Source organism: Notechis scutatus, chromosome 2 (genome assembly GCF_049901735.1).
Source record: "Notechis scutatus isolate UNSWTSFEM ecotype Mainland chromosome 2, rNotScu1.2, whole genome shotgun sequence".
NCBI classification, from domain to species: domain Eukaryota; kingdom Metazoa; phylum Chordata; class Lepidosauria; order Squamata; family Elapidae; genus Notechis; species Notechis scutatus.
The window spans coordinates 72,900,338-72,917,094 of NC_142010.1; positions in this window are offsets into that span (position 1 = coordinate 72,900,338).

Genomic DNA, 16,757 nt, shown 5'->3' on the forward strand with positions numbered 1-16,757 from the left:
CTTTCCCAACTGGAAATTCTAGTTGTTGTGGCCTGTCGGGCCCCTGGCGCCACCAGCAGCGGAATCAGAGGAGGAGGTGTGGGAGTCAGGGTCAGCATTAGGGCAACCTGGGAGTTCCGAGGGGGAAGAGGGAATGGAGCTGGCAGAGATAGAGAGAGACAGAGGTGGAGCCTGGGCCATCCATCAGCCCTCAGATGGAAAGTCAATTGCCCCCAGGTCTGGAAGTGGTTAATGAAGAAGAAGAGGACTCAGCTGGGTCCAGTGCCTGATGTGCAGCTCTGCAGAAGACAGAGAAGAGGAAAGCACTGGAAAGCTGGGGGCAATCCTGGGGAAGAAAGAGCCATCGCTGCTAGCGAGGCCCAACCCTAGCTCTGGGGATAAAAGGTAGGGGGAAGAAATGAATAGATGTGGCAGACAACTATTCATCTTCCGGCTGGCCAGACTTGTTAGCCTGCAAGAGAAACTTTTTGCCAAGACTGCTGGCATTCCAGCAGGAATCTTTTGAGGTCACGTCAGAGGGTTTGTCACATTTGGGCAGCTGGGTCAGAACATTGTAGCCTAGTTCAGACAGCTCTCATCCTTCTGATCATTCTTCCTACCAATATTGGATATTTCTCAAAAGAATATTTGCCTCTGGACTTCATCTTCAGCAAGGAATAGGCAGGGGATGAGACATTAACTGTACAGGATAAACCCATAAAGCTACGCTTCTCTTCTTTGTTCCTCCCGTGTTACTTTAATTCACCAACCCCCTAACTTGGGTGCCTTCCAGATGCATGGATTTCAACTCCCAAATTTCCCAGGAACACACCTGCTAGTTGGAAACATCTGGCCACAGTAGCAGAAGAAACTGCTAGAAATTGTCAGTTCCCTTGTTGTTTTTGTTGGGATGCAAAAAAAAAAAAAAACCTAAACTAAACTAAAACCCCTAAAATGAAACAAAGAATAACCTGCAGGATGCTCCAGTTTACATACCAGCTTCATTTATTGACACCAAGGCCTTTGAGCAAACAAGAAACTAATAAAGCCTTGCCTGCTCAATGGGAAACTGACAACATCAGTAATGTTGAGGTTGCTTTGCTCAATGGACTGCATATGAATGAGCCTACTGATTGAGTCATAAAAATGCTGATCATGAAAAATAGCCTATTTTTTAAGGCAAACAAGACAGGCAAACATACATTCATTCCCATGTCTTTCATGCGTAGAAACTCACGATATATCAGAAATCATATTTCAAAGGGTAGAGAATGAAACCTTGACTTCTCTGGATTTTAAAAAAAGCTAATTAACAGATATATAGCCCCCCTCCAAAAGTTGGTAGAGGGCAAGGATGGAGAAAGAGTATAGGTAAGAAAATCTAAACTATGATGAAGATTGGAACAGAGTTGAAAGGTCAGAAAAATAAAGAGGGTCAGTAATAACAGAATAACAGAGTTGGAAGGGACCTTGGAGGTCTTCTAGTCCAACCCTCTACTTGGGCAGGAAACCCTATACCATTTGAGACAACTGGTTGTCAAATCTCTTCTTTAAAACTTCTAGTGTGGGAGCATTCACAATTTCTGGAGGCAAGCTGTTCCACTGATTAATTGTTCTAACTGTCAGGAAATTTCTCCTTAGTTCTAGGTTGTTTCTCTCCTTGATTAGTTTCCATCTATCGCTTCTTGTCCTGCCCTCAGGTGCTTTGGAAACAGATCGCTTCCTTCTTTGTGGGCGCTTCTGAGATATTGGAATGATGGTATCATGTCACTCCTAGTCCTTCTTTTCATTAAATTAGACATACCCAATTCCAGCAATCATTCTTTATAAATGTCAAGACTATTTTTGTTTCAGAGGCCTTAAAATGACTTCCTGCACAAAGTATTTTCAATGACACTTTTTGTCAGGACCTCAGCAGGGAGAAAAGAGACCAGGCTAGATCTGCTAGATCTGCTCACCTTATTGCTAGTGTGGTCTACCCATTATTTCTTGAATACAGAAATAGATGGCATTGTCCTTTATCAGCTTCCAGGCCACTACAAATGAATCTTCTTTCCCAGGTTCTGCCTCAAAATTACTGTTTTACATTCCAAAGCATATTAAGAGTTTCCAAGATTTATCTATCATGCTTCATTCCTCTGTAGTAACTTCCATATTTCTGACTGGCTATATTATGCCTATCATACCCACTTCTCTGAAGCAGCTGATTGCTGCCTAGTTTGGATGAAACATATTCTCCTTTCCTTCCAGTTCTGGGCTCATTGTACTACAATACTTCCCTTTTTCTTCCTTTTTTTTAAAAAAATTGTTAAGTTGCAATGTGGGCATGTTCAATCAAAGTTACACAGTTTAATAAATGCTACTTCTTTGTCTTTGTGAACCCAAAGCATTGTTGCCACAAAGTTTCTATGGTCCCAAAATGGAGTGAAGAAATAGCATCTTCCTCTTCCTTTCATCATTACAGGATTGAAGCAGTGATGGCAAACAGGCAGGCTGGGTGGGTGAATGGAGAGAATAAGTTGTGTTAGTGTCAGGAGAGAATGCTCAAAGAGGCATGGAAGATATCGCACATCTGAGAAAGGTATGCAGACTCGAAAAGGACGATCCGAAAAAGGAGAAGGCAAACATGGCCACTGACACAAGGGCCATACCATCTTTGCATGCAGTGGTATATTAACCATTAAGCAGACTAAGTATGGCACTTAGCAGACTTAGGGCACCAGGCCCAAAGGGGGCACCACAAAGTTGAGAAAGAAAGAAAAAAAAATCCAATGAAGATTTGTAAAGAAAAAAAATTGATAAAACTAAACTAAAACATCTTGTTGGGAACAAGTGCTTAGGGCACCAGTGAGCTTTAATCCGCCACCATTTGCGTGGATATGAATAGTGAAAACAGTGGAATAACTAATCAGATTTTGCAGTGGATGTAGTCCAGACTGGGCACCACCCCCAGGCCGCCTTACCAAACCAATGTAGCCCAGAATGGTTTATTCCAGCTTCAAAAATAATGGAAGCAATAAAAGAGACCAGCAGATTAAGATGTTATATGGAATTGCCTTCACCCTCCATGTCTAGTTTGATACCAGTAAGAATTAGTCCTTTATTATAGCAGCCTTTTGGATGATACAATAGATATATTAATGGATATTCTTCTATAAGAGGAAAGGAAGCTACATTGTTTGTTGCACATCTCTGCTAATTGTGAAAGACTAAAAAGAATTGTATTACCCATGGCTTTTTTTGTATGAACAGATGTTTTTAGGTTTAGCCCAGGGGTGTCAAACTCATGGCCCATGGACCGATGTGTCACACACTGGCCACTCCCATCCCCAGTTTAGCAAAGGGGGGAAAAGTTGCAATATGTCATGGGATGAAAACGAGTTTGACACCCCTGGTTTAGCCTATAAATCCAAATCTATCTCTTCAGACTTATGTCACATTACTTATAGCCATGATTTTCTTTTCATTTGCCTGAGAACTCTTCATTCTTATCCATATATTTATTTGATAATTAAAATGTGTGAATTACTTAAGGTGATCCTTAGCTACAAAATTCAAGAGGTGCTCTTTGGTATTATGAAAAGGCTAGAGAATGATTTATAGATGGTAGGTGGAGGCATTTTTTATTAATGCACCTTGAGAAGAGGAAAAAGGTGCAAGATATTAATACAGCAACTTCCGTCAGTGCTTTAGCGTGTGTCTTTGTATTAATACAAACAGCTATTTGTATTAATAGCTACATTTGCTTGGATACTTAAGTAAAATCCAGTAGTTTACATGTGAAAATTTCCTCAACCTGCAAGCCTGCAAGATCAATACTATGTGTGAAAATCAGTGTCTGAATCATTGGACACCTTTCTGAAGCTGTCAGTTGCTTGCCGAAGTGAAGAAGCACAGAATTTCAGTGGGTTATTAGCATTAAACTGCATAACCATGGAATGTGTGTCCACTCTGACATTGTCAATAGGGCTCAAGGTGGCAGGATAGTTGTATATTTACTCTATACAGTCTGCAGTCATAATAACATTTGCTGCCTTTTATCGACAGTTTTTTCAAAGTGCTAATGTCAGGCTGTCAATACAGAGCATTTTTAAAAACAATTTCTCTGTTTATGATGTCCTGAAAGTATGTAAAATATGTATAAGATTTGCTTGCTTCAGGTAATGATATTTTTATAGAAAGTTTTATTTTAAAAAATCTGTTATTAAGGATAGGAGGAATGTGAATTAAATGCACCAAGCAGAAAAATATGGCAGTGTAGAAAGGGAGTCAGGCTCAAATTACCCTAATTCGGATATTATGTGAAGACCTCGTTCTCTGGAGATGGCTCTAATGATGGAAAAGATGGAAGAAAGACGAAGAAGACAACCAGAAGCAAGGTGAATGTACACCATTTCAGTGGCAATGAGTGTACTTTTGAAAAACCAGGTTAGGGACCTGCAGAAAATCTATCAGTGTGATTACTTAAAGTCAACAATGATGTGATCAGCACATCATCAATCAATCAGAAAGGAAGTATTTAGAAACAAGGGCAGTAATGTGAAGGAAAAGGATAAACACTTGGAAACTATAAATTGGTCATTTGAAAGGATGGTCATACTCTCAACAAACAAAAACTAAATTAAAACAAAGCATGTCACAGCATGCTTGTCAGCATAAGACAAAAACATAGATTGAATATATATATATATATATATATATATATATATATATATATATATATATATATATATATATACACATATATATTCTCAATATATATATTGCTTAAGTCATTTTGCTTAAGAATATTAATGTGTATATGTACTAGGTGAACATTCTTGGTTGTGCTTGTGTTATATTGGCTAATTATATCGTTTTTATTATTATCTTCTTTGTTATTTTGGCTGTTTTGTTGATACTGGTCTTTAGAATAAGTTATCAATGAAGGAACAGAAATATTAGTAGAGGAAATTGAATGTCTCTATGTATTCTCTTTGAATGAGATGAGGATGACACAAAAGTGTTCCTACATGGGCACGAATACACTTGCAGCAGTGATCCCACATATTTTCAAATGGAGACTGTTATTCTTGGAAGGTCAAAAATCAACCTCTTTTTATCTATACAACACTGAAGCCAGAATGTTTTTGATTTTTTTCCTGATGGAACTAGCCATTAAAAAAAGGAATAAAACTAACAGGGCTACACAGTTAAGGTGCAAATACTGGACAATCATAAGCAGCAATAAAGAATTACATGCATTCCGTGAAACTGTTCACCATGACAGTTGGACTTTTTTTCAGTATACATCAGACAACCCTAAGAAATACTGTTGTCTGTTAGGTAACCAAATGTGTCTTTGTTTAGGTTACTTGACTTGGCCTGTACAAATCTATGACAAGATGGCAAAACAGGGGTACAGAAAATTCTAAATCTTTGCATTACTCCAGCAGTTATCCAGGTAAAATATAGGTAAGGGTAAAGGTAAAATATAAATAAAAGAATAATGGATAGATGATCTGAGTATATGAGAGAAAGAGAATAAACATAAATGTAGGTGAGAAATATTATGTGATTGAGAGTGTGAATCTAGACTTATATTTATGTTTACTCTTTATTCTATTTTTACTCAGAGACATAAATTTCACTGAGTGACTTAGAAAACTTGCAGAATAAATAGCTCGAATAAATTTTGTACAACTCATTTGTCTGGATTCATTGGATGACAGCCAAACTATTTGAATAATCAGAAGAATACAGTTTGATTTATATGCTTGGGGAGGGTTGTCCCACACAAGGTGATCTTGAGCAGTCAGTGCATAAAATGTGATCTTCTAAATGAGTTAGATTTACATTTGATCACACAGATGGAAGTAGGCAGAAATCTTTTAACAAACAGATTTTCCAAGCAAATTAATTATCAGATAAAATATTCAGCTGAAGCCCATACAGTTCTGTTTCTTGGTTTTTGCCACTGACATTACTTTCCTGTCTCATAATTAACAATATTTAAAGTATGGAGTGGTGGTCCTATGAGCTTCAATCAATGAGAAATTGCAAAGATGGGGGAGTATTATGTCACACGGTTCCTTTTCATTTTCATCTCTGAAGCATGAATTATTCAACCTTTTGGATAATGCACGTTTTGCATTCTGTCCAGTCTATGTGCCCAAGTCAGCTGTTGTCTGCTTGCTTCTCCTGGTTTATTTCAGATGACTTTTCCAAAAAGGAACAACTATCTTCTAAACCTGTTCATGTATTAAAGGCAGAATAGGAAAGGGAGGTTATGGAAAGGAAAGGAAAGGAAAAGAAAAGAAAAGAAAAGAAAAGAAAAGAAAAGAAAAGAAAAGAAAGGAAAGGAAAGGAAGAAGGAGAGGGAGAGGGAGAGGGAGAAAGAAAGAAAGAAAATAGAAAGAGAAAGGAAGGAAGGAAGAAAAAAGAAAGAAAAATAAAAGTATCTTTTTAGAAGAAGCAATTCAGTTTCAACTGCAGTATAGCTGCTGGTCTTGTTTTCAGTTTCTTTAGGGATAAGATTACTCTTCCAATAGTAATTTTTCCCATTGGTTCTTATTTCCATGCCTTCTTTAATGATTCTATCATATAATTACTAAAGGAGCTAAAAAGAAAGCATCCTTCGGACTGACTTAATAACTTTCTTCTCTTTTCAAAGGGACACTTACACTTATAAAATAATTACAGATTCAAATAGATTGGTCTGTAATTTAAAGGAATATATTCCCATCTTTGCATGGTAAACTGTGAGGATAACAATAATTTTCCAATTTACACTAACTACTTCCTTCAGGGAAAAAAAAAACTGTCTTCCAGATTGGCTGCAACCATCCTTCACCTTCCAACAACCTTCTCTGACTTGGATAAAAGTCTCTGATGCTTAAACAATGTAAACATGTTTCTGAATGGCAAATATAACCTTCTGGATAGCATTAGTGGGAAAAGAATGAAACAAATGAAGCATATCTGTACCTGAAGGAATGTTTCCTCATCCCAGCAGAACAAGAGACACAATCTAACCAAAGTCAGAGATTGAATGAGTGATTGATTGATTTTGGGTCTTTGTTTCAAATCTGAATGTTATTTTTGAATATTGGTCTAAAGATATACAATTCAGAACTAAGAAGAAACAACTCTGGCATTTAAAAAAATGGCCTTATGACTGACAATGTCAGACTATAAAAGGAGAAGTGGTGAAATATTCATATATATATATTTCTATTAAGAAGCAATGAAGTCTAAATATCACAATTTTTTATTGTTTTTGCTCCAATGAATCCTACTTCTGTACAAGTGCTGTCCTGCAAAGTGTTGTGTGCTCACAAAGTGTCCTGCACAATTACATGTGATACAAAAGCTAGCAGGCAGAAGATGTTTAACCATACTGAGCATGGTTAAACTTGTACTTCATTTTCATTAATGTGTACCTACAAGTCTATCCAGACTCCAAAAATGATACTACTATGAGTATTGATAATTGGGGGGGGGAGTTTGAAAATAATTCACCATTCAACATATTAAAAGACTTCACTTTTGTGTATAAGACATATTATTGGCTTTGAATGTTTGTTGACAACAGTATAGAGATAATTTATCACTGACATATTCTGATTTTTTTTCCTTCTCAGGCTAACAGCCTAGAATTTCCAAATGTCCACAATCCAAGTATTAACCAGGACTAACATAGCTTAACTTCTGAGTTCAGCTAAGGTTGGCTAGATGCTGCCATCAGCTAAGATATGATAAGGCACCTATCTCTATTGCTACTATCTTTGCTTTTTTTTTTTTTTTGCCACAATCATTCTACTTCTATTTGCAGGTCTTTGTATTCTGTCATTTTCTCTACTTCTTTCTCTTCGATTCTATTGTTTCCAGGCATTGTAACATTCACTATCAAGACTTTTCTCTCTTTCTAATTGACAATTGTTACATCTTGGGTGTCAAGTGACAGGTGCTTGTCTGATAGAATTCTAAAATCATAGAGCACTTTAGTTTCTTCATTTGCAATTACTTTGCCTATTTTGCAACCTCACCAGTTCTTGCTTGCTGGCAAATCACTACTTCTTGCAGATCTTCCAATGCACCATTGTTGCTACTTTGGTATGTCATTTGTGGTCATCTTGTGCAATTTTCTAGCAGCAGCTAACTAGGCAATCCACTGTTTCTTCAGCTTCTTTGAAGAAGTGGCATTTCTGTCTGCTACTGTCTTCTCATTATTACAGTTCATTACACAGTCAGCCAGATGTTTAGATTGGATTTGGCATGTTTGTCTACCTATCAAGTTCCTGATATATGAAGGACCTGGTATATGCAAATGTTGTTGTTTAAAGGTGTTAATGGTATCAGCACAGGATATAAGTTGTTCTGAGTAAAGCTGCCTTTTGTAATTGACTGGTGGTGATTTTGTCAATGCGGATGGTGTTCAAGTGGTGCCACAGTTGTTTTGGGAGTGCCACCCAAGGCACCTATTACCATTGGTATTGTTGTCATTGTTGTTGTGAGGATATTGAGAGGCTCGCTTGAGAAAATGTACACATTCTGAATATTTAACCTTTTTTCAATTAATAGTGAATAGATTGGCCAGCTATGAATGAAGATGGGGCTGTTGCATTTTTTAAATAGCTGTGCAGAAAACAAAATTTTAGCATTTATAAATTTGCATGACAAGCTAAGCCACATCTGTTGAAAAAAAATCCTTCTACATAATTATTAAAGGTGCAAGAGTTCCCCCCTCTTTTACATCTGCCCACTCTAGTAATGAATGAGTCCACTCTACTTCAAGCTGTTTCTAGTTAATGGTTGCCAGTTTTGTTTAATTGGTCCTGCTCCAGTGCTCTATTCAGAAAGCTAGCAGGCAGAAGTTTCCAGATGACTCCTAATAGATAAAATGGTGACAGAGAAAAAAATCTACAGGTTAGTTTCTGAATTTCAGTCTGCCTTTATAACACCAGGCATATAAAGTACCAGGGAAAAATATTTCCTATAGATAAAAGAGGATGCAAATCAAAGAGAGGAGGAAGCTTCAATCTATCCACATTAAACTGCAGTGTGTTATTAAAGGGTACATTGGATGTTTTTTTTTTTTAAAAAAAAACAACAACCTTGAATGCTAGTGAAATGATACACTGGCCTCCCAGTGATTTCTACTTAACGCCTTCACCCATGATACCAAACATGAGTAACTGAATAAAATTCCACAGCAGCTTCAAGGCAAACATAGATAACAAACAAAATGCTATGCTAGACCAGAACATTAAATGTATCACATCTCATCAGACAGTTATGACTGCAATGTAAACAGCTTTGATAGTTTACTCTTTCAGCCTTCCTGCCTTGCCCTGCCCTACCCTGCCTTCCCCAAGTCCAGAAAAATATAGCGAAAGTCCTTTGCAGTTAAATTAATGTATCTGGCCATCAGCAAGTGACTGTAAATATGCAAATTCCATATATTGCCATGAGATACTTGCCATGTCTATGATGATAAAAAACCACTTTTTACATATTATTTAACATTCCATGAACAAGAAAACAAACCCTATCTTATAAAGAGTCAAATCTTGAGGCATTTGGCTTAATATTGTGGGTAGTGGTTGAGGTGTTGGTCTAGAGTCCTGGAGATTGTGAGTTCTAGTCCTGCCTTAGGCATGAAAGCTGGCTGTGTGACCTTTGACCAGCCACTCTCTCTCAGCCCAACCCACAGAGTTGTTGTGGGGAAAAATAGGAGAAGGAAGGAATATCAGGTATGTTCGCTATCTTAAGTTATTTATAAAAATAATAGTCCAGATAAAATAAATAAATTAAATAAATAAATATACTGATTGGCACTAGTTGTCTTCACCATCTCTCCTGGAGCAGCATGGGGATAAATTTACAGAGGATCTCTCACACAGAGATGACCTTTCCCTTGTATTTCAAGACACCTATACATATTCTCTAGAGAGCGGCAATGAATCTGAGCAGGAGATATTTTCATGGAAAGGCACAGGTAAAATTCATTTGACCTACAATTGATCAGCCACCTTTTTCAGCAGTTAGTATATGACAAGTTTTCCATTACATGAGTTTACATTCTTGGAACTGCATGTTTGTTGCTGGAAGTGCAGATGCTGAGCCTGGTTGTATATTTTTTTAAAAAAACAGAGATAGATTGTGTCAGAGAGCAAGTCTCATTTGTGGTAGTTCTACAAGGAAGCTCTAGCGTGTGGATAGACCTGACTTTGAAAATTGAGTATTTTTTATTTAGTTATTTACACAGTCAACGCAGCCATGTGGCTCTGAGTGGCTTACAGTTCTAAAATTCTAAAAGGATTATAACAATTTAAAAGATATTAAAATAATGAAAATATCCATAAAGTACATATGTTCGTACATACATACATACATCAGCTGTGGTGATGAATCAACAACTAGTGGAGCCCTTAACATATTCCAAGTACCAGGCCCAGATACATAGCCAAGTTTTTAAAGCTTTACAAAAGGATATTCTAATCTCTGAGGTGAAAATATTCCATAAGGCTGGGCTATAGCAGAAAAAGCCAGTCTGCTATGCTAGTTCCCTTCTGGTATACTAGCTCTAACTTTCTTTTCTACTGAGGAAACTGAGATACAGACAATAGTTTTAACCCTAACCCATGTAACTTTAGAGAAAGAGGTAAAACTACAATTGAACTTATAACTGCTGTAAAGATTGGAAGCCACTTTTTTTCTTTCATTTCTATTTTTTTCTATCTTTTTCTTTTCTTTTTTCTTCTTGCTTTCTCTTTTATTTTTTTCCCCTTTTTTCTTCTTACTCTATCTTGGGTTGCATTAATGCTTATTCTTGGTTTTAATTTCAATAAAAATATTTTTTTAATGCTATACAGTATTAGAGGTTATACCAATGACCAAATAATAAATCTATTTTGGAAGTGTAGAACACTGAAACTTATTTGCTAATATGCTGAAATAAGAAGATAAGTTTGTAAAGAAGACAGATAATCCTATTAAAGAGAATGACACACACACACACACACAAATTGATGAAAAAGCCTTAGCCTGGTTACTTGCTAATTAATGTGTCCACAAATCAGTAATGTCATGATTCCAGTGCATTGGTAGATTGAAGTTTTAGTGTTTAATCTATGGTAGTTAATATACCAGATTCATAAAGATCAATTCCAAAGGAAAATGTACTCAGGATTTTTAGCATTTAATTGGCTGTTAACATAGCTCAATAATCCAAATAAAAGCATTGAAAAACCCAAGGAACAGGTGTTTCCTCTGACAAAATTTCATTTGACAGACTGAACAGTTCCTTAACAGTAATTCCAACGGCTTGCTTTTATTATTTTTTCAGGTTATATAATAAATTATTCACAATATTAGCATCCAGTCACCTAGAAAAATATGTTTATATGCTAAGGCAGAACCTTAGCATATAAACTTAATAGTTTAATTCTTTCCACTATTGTACATTTTTATATAAAAACCTTACCTATCCGTATAAGATTCTTTATACTCAATTCTGCAGGAAGAGACTGTTTCCTGTACTTCTAGAGCTTATCATTTCTTAAAGTTTTGTATTCAATATATTGAATGAAGTAACATTCATATTGACAAATAGAATGCTACATACAATTGTAATGTGATTGGTTTGGTTTTGACATCCTTGTAATGTGCATCTATATCTCTTCAACATTGTCACCCGCATTGAAGACAATGCTTCTATCAGCTAAAAACTAGGCAGCAGATTATTCATGGGGTCATTAAAAAGATTCCAATCTGATTATGAACTTGTAGAAATTATATATACAAATACATATACATTACACATATATGTTTGTGGGTGGGTGTGCGTGTACTGGAGTCTATAGCCATATAAGATATAGAGAGTCTATAGCCACACACACACACACACACACACACACACACACACACACACACACACGCGTATGTATATATGTATGTGTTGTGGCCCCGATTCCCGAACCTATGCTGTCAGAGGAAGAGGACTTGGAAGATGAGGAAGAGGAACTGGGAATGCCTTCCTCCCCAGGACCTTCCTCCCTGGTAATGCCTCAGGTTCCATCAGACAACAGCCTGAGATTAATCAGGAGGAAGGCATGTCGGAGCAGCCCCTGACAGGGAGTAAAAAGGAAGAGTGTTGGCTCAACCCTAAGCAGCGTCGTAGGGAGAAACGTGAGCAGCAACGTAGGAGGTGTGGGAGGGTCAGAGAGTGAGCTGAGTCATTGAGCCGCACCTCACAGGGGATAAAAGGGGGGGTGTTTTCTCCTTAAACTTTGTATGGGACAAAGTTTAACCTTACTTCAGATTTTCTTTGTGGACTGCCTTGTGATTTTCTGTGAGTAAAATTTTATTTGCTATCAGTTCAGACTTGGAAGGCAGGATGTGGTGGAATGCCAAGAATATTATCAGTTCCAAAGAATTAACTCTGTGAAGTCCGAGCCAGCTTGCCTGCCTGTGTTTGTGTGTGTGTGTACTCTTTCATCTTTTCGGAAAGAGGAAAGGCGAGAAAGAACATTTTTGTCCCGTACCTGACTTAACCCATCTTTTACCTAAGATGGACCACCAGCAGCAGTTTCAACAACAGCTGCAAGATGAAAATCAAACTCTACAACAGCAAGTTGCTCGATTAACAGCCCAACTAGCTTTGCTGCAGGCTCATGCAGCTCCTCCTCCCCCTCCCTGTCAGAAATGCCCGGTGGCTGTGCCAGATAAGTTTTCTGGGCAGCCTGAGATGTTCCCGGCTTTCATGGGACAGTGCCAGTTATTTATGGCTATGAGGCCAGAGGATTTCCCAGATGACCAGGCTCAGGTGGGGTTTGTGATAAGCCTCCTTTCTGGCTTGACCACCAGATGGGCCATACCTTTGTTGCTCAAGAACAGCCCGTTATTAACTAATTACCAGGGTTTTGGGCAACACATGCGCCACATGTATGAAGACCCCATACGAGTGCAGACGGCAACCAGGTGTCTTAAGGACCTTCGCCAAGGGAGGCACCCCCTGCAAGAGTTTATTTCTGAATTTTGGCTTTTGTGCCTGGACTCCAACTGGAATGACACAGCGTTAATGGATGCCTTCCAGGATGGCCTGTCAGATGAGCTGCAGGACGAGTTTGTTCGAGTGGAAGCAGCCCCGACCCTCGATGCTCTGGTGGTGCAATGCTTGCGCATCGACGCACGTCTCCAATGGCGAAAGAACCGTCGCACCGTCCAGGAACAGCCATCTGCATCTGTACCGCAGCGCCTGTGCTAACAGCGCCCCGGGTCACCCAATGTGTTGTGGCAATGGGTGAGAAGTCAATGGAGTTAGGAGCGGTCAGACCTCGCCTGATGGCCCAGGAGCGAACGCAGAGATGCCAAGGGGGGTTGTGCTTGTATTGTGGGGGGGGCAGGACATTTCGCTATTTCTTGTCCTCTAAAGTGAAGTGGGGCGCTCAAGCCTGTGCCTGAATCTCGGCGTGATCAGTCAGGAAACGGGGCAGGCCCGACCTGGGGGAAACCTTAGGCCGGGCACGTATCAAATACCTACCTGAATTAGCGGAGGTTGACTCTGGGCCCCCTCGGCATCTGATTTTGGACACTCGGGTTTTCTTGGCTAACCAGTCGGAAGGGATTCCAGCGAATGCGCTGGTGGACTCAGGGGCCATGACTAACTTTATGGACCAGGCCTTTGTGGCCCATTTTGATGTCCCCTTGGTTCCGGTGGAACCTCCGATGAGGGTCGAGACTATTGATGGGCAGGAACTTATTGCAGGACCCATTAAATTCGCCACCCAGCCTTTGCGCTTAGTCATTGGAGCACATGAGGAGGCGATCCACTTTTATGTCATCGCAGACCTCCATTTCCCATTAGTCCTTGGTATGGCTTGGCTTAGGATTCATGATCCTCAGGTGACATGGTCGTGGAATGGCATTTCTTTTCCGGGTCTGCAGTGTGTGGACCACTTCCGCCATACCTGTGCTGGCCAGGACATCACCCCCTCTGCTGTCTCCATACCTCCTGAACTGACGGACTTCACGGATGTGTTCAGTGAGAAGGAGGCAGACCGGTTACCCCCGCATCGGCCCTATGATTGCCCAGTGGACCTTCTGCCCAATGTACCACTGCCAAAGGGACGTTTGTACTCCATGTCTGAGCCCGAGCTGGCTGCACTACGGGACTTTTTGGACAAAAACTTGGCCCAAGGGTTCATCTGGCCTTTGTCGTCCCCTCTCTCAGCCCCAGTCCTCTTTGTCAAGAAGAAGATGGGAGATGTACGCTTGTGCTGTGGTTACCACCGACTAAACGCCATCACGGTGCAGAATAGCTACTCCTTGCCACTCATTCCGGAGGTGTTGGAGAGGTTGCGGGAGGCCACTATCTTCACCAAGCTCGATCTTCGAGGGGCCTACAACCTGGTGCAGATGCAAGAGGGGGACGAATGGAAGATGGCATTTGGCACCCGATACGGCCATTTTGAGTATACTGTGATGCCGTTTGGGTTGACCAACGCCCCCGCAGTCTTCCAGCACCTGATGAATGACGTGTTTCGGGATAAGTTAGATCGGTTCGTGGTGGTGTACCTGAGGAGGAGGAACTGGGAATGCCTTCCTCCCCAGGACCTTCCTCTCTGGCAATGTCTTCCTCCCCCTTTGTATGGGACAAAGTTTAACCTTACTTCAGATTTTCTTTGTGGACTGCCTTGTGATTTTCTGTGAGTAAAATTTTATTTGCTATCAGTTCGGACTTGGCAGGCAGGACATGGTGGAATGCCAAGAATATTATCGGTTCCAAAGAATTAACTCTGTGAAGTCCGAGCCAGCTTGCCTGCCTGTGTTTGTGTGTGTGTGTACTCTTTCATCTTTTCCGAAAGAGGAAAGGCGAGACAGAACATGTATGTATCTATATATTTGGAACCAGGCCACACAAGTGGTGTGTGAGTACACAAACGCATGCATTTCCATTTCCAGTGGGCACTTGCATGGGAAGCTCCATTTATGTGAGCAGTGAGTACTCCACACGTAGCTTCATTTGCAGGAGCAGCGTGCATAAATGGAGCTGCGCACACGAGGGTGCATGCCTGCTGCTTGCGCAGAACCATTGGAGACCCCTGCTCTATAGAATTCATTTTGCTTGCTGGAAGGCTGACCAAATGCCAACAAATAATTTGATTATTCAGAAAGTTCTTGACTGTGCTGAAATGGACCTACTTACACAAAAACTTAGGGGTAAGGAAGACTCAAGACATAGTACAGCTTGGAAAAAATGGTACAAGTGGATTAAGGATGAAAAACCAGGGAATTAAAAGATAAGAATTTGAAAAATGAAGTGATCAGATTAAGAGAATTTACCAAAAACAGGAACTGAATATTAATAAAATTGTTTTCAATAAAAGATCACCCCGTCTTAGTTGATTAGAAACATATACGTTTTATTTTTTGTTTATTTGTTATGTAATTGTATATTGATTTTGTTTGTAATGAAAGGCTATATTCTATGTATTGTACATAGTTTTCTTTTTAATCTTTAATAAAGTTTATTTTAAAAAAAAGAATTCGTTTTGCTGAGATATATGAAGCTCACCATGCTCTCCCAAAGGAACTTTTCACCATCTTTCAATGAAAACAGGTTTTTCCTCTTTTTAAATTTAAAATGCCATGATGCAGCTAATTAAATGCCTGCTGTAGTTGTTTTTATTCTGATCTTTTCTGCAATGTGGACCGCTGAGAGATAAGTTGATGTTAGCAGTTAATGGAAAACTTTAAACTGGATTGCTCTCTTCTGGTGCTGATTTTCATCTAATAAAAGCTACCTTTTGTACAGTTATACTGCAAATTGCTTGCTTGTGTCAATGATGGCAGTTCACAAAATAAACTTTTCTGCTCGATAAAGCAAGGGGAAGACCTGAAACATATATTTCTAAAGGTTTGCCAAGTAACTATCTCAAGTAGAGATGTGAATCTATGGCATATTTTCATGAACTATAATGTCTAGCAGCCCTAGTCATCATGGTCAAGAGTGAGGAAGTTTGTGACTTATAGTTTGGTCACCTTCAAAGAACCATTGGATTTTTCACTCCTGACTTAATACTATATCTTATATCAGATTATTTTGGAGTATTGGATAAGTAAAACCTATTAAACAAAGGCTACATAACATCAGAATGGTAATATTGTAGATGCATTTATTAAACTATGTATTTTAAGATTCTGCTTGTTCTGTAGCTGTAATCATTACAAAAATTATTCCCACATGATCAAAAGTAATTACATGATGCAAGTGCTAGGATGACTTTTAACAGTCCCCAGAATATGGGCATAGGTTGTCTGGTGTTTTGAAAGACAAGCACACTTTCAATTATGCCTGTTAAAGTCAGGTGCAGGGATTTCACTAAGCCTTTGACTAAATTAAAAATGCTTCTTTGTGTGATCTCTATGCAGTAATTAAAAGGATTTCAGTTTGCTTACTTTGAGGGAAAAATAAATTACAGGAAGAAGAAGAAGAAGAAGAAGAAGAAGAAGAAGAAGAAGAAGAAGAAGAAGAAGAAGAAGAAGAAGAAGAAGAAGAAGAAGAAGAAGAAGAAGAAGAAGGAAGAAGAAGAAGAAGAAGAAGAAGAAGAAGAAGAAGAAGAAGAAGAAGAAGAAGAAGAAGAAGAAGAAGAAAGAAGAAGAAGAAGAAGAAGAAGAAGAAGAAGAAGAAGAAGAAGAAGAAGAAGAAGAAGAAGAAGAAGAAGAAGAAGAAGAAGAAGAAGAATCCACACTGTGCTTTGCTCCTATGTCTTGACAGTAGTCTTTGGATTTTT